This window comes from Rattus norvegicus, chromosome 2, assembly GCF_021556685.1.
Source record: "Rattus norvegicus strain SHRSP/BbbUtx chromosome 2, alternate assembly SHRSP_T2T, whole genome shotgun sequence".
In the NCBI taxonomy this organism is placed as follows: domain Eukaryota; kingdom Metazoa; phylum Chordata; class Mammalia; order Rodentia; family Muridae; genus Rattus; species Rattus norvegicus.
This window is the reverse complement of record NC_141535.1, coordinates 49,878,490-49,879,148: the sequence shown is the minus strand read 5'-3', so window position 1 is coordinate 49,879,148 and position 659 is coordinate 49,878,490. Positions and strand designations below refer to the sequence as shown.

The window sequence follows — 659 nt, the reverse complement described above, 5'->3', positions numbered from 1 at the left end:
TGGGCTGATCCACGGCCCCCAGTACATATATAGCAGAGGACTGTCTTGTCTGAGAGATGTGCCTAATCCTGTAGATATTTGATGCCCTAGGGAAGGGGGATGTAGGTGGGGGTTAAGTGGGAGTGAGTGGGTGGTGGGGGAGCACCCTCTCAGAAGCAAAGGGGAAGGAGAGAGGATGAAGAATTCAGGGAGGGGGACTAGGGTCCACATTTGGATGATAAACAAACAAAGTAATTTAATAAAAAAGAAATATACATTTCTCTGTATTTCAATTAGCAACAATCGCGCCTCGGATAAACCTCCTTGGCTACGATACTGCCACTGCGCAAAGCTCTCTCTGTATTTCTACACGCGTCCCCCCAGTCCTCTGAGGGATTCTTCTTCTTCTTCTATTCATATTATTCTTAGGTTTGGTTTTTTCATAGTGTCTCAGATTTCCTGAATGTTTTGTGTCAAAACAAGTTCTTTTGATTTATTTACCATTTTATTGACTGATATATTATTTCTTCTAGTGTGTTTCAGAGTTTATCCCATCTCTTGTATTCTGTTGGTGAACCTTGACTCTGTTCAGATTCTCAAACTTTCCTTTCCAAGTTTCCCTTTTTGTTTTCCTTATTGCTTCTGTTTTTATTTTCAGTTCTAAAACAGTTTTGTACGGT

The 659-nt window shown here is 40.8% G+C and overlaps 1 pseudogene; it reads right to left on the bottom strand.

The window, feature by feature from the left end:
- Positions 1 to 206: 206 nt before the first annotated feature.
- LOC120101129 (U4 spliceosomal RNA) lies at positions 207 to 333 on the bottom strand (annotated as a pseudogene).
- Positions 334 to 659: the final 326 nt, after the last annotated feature.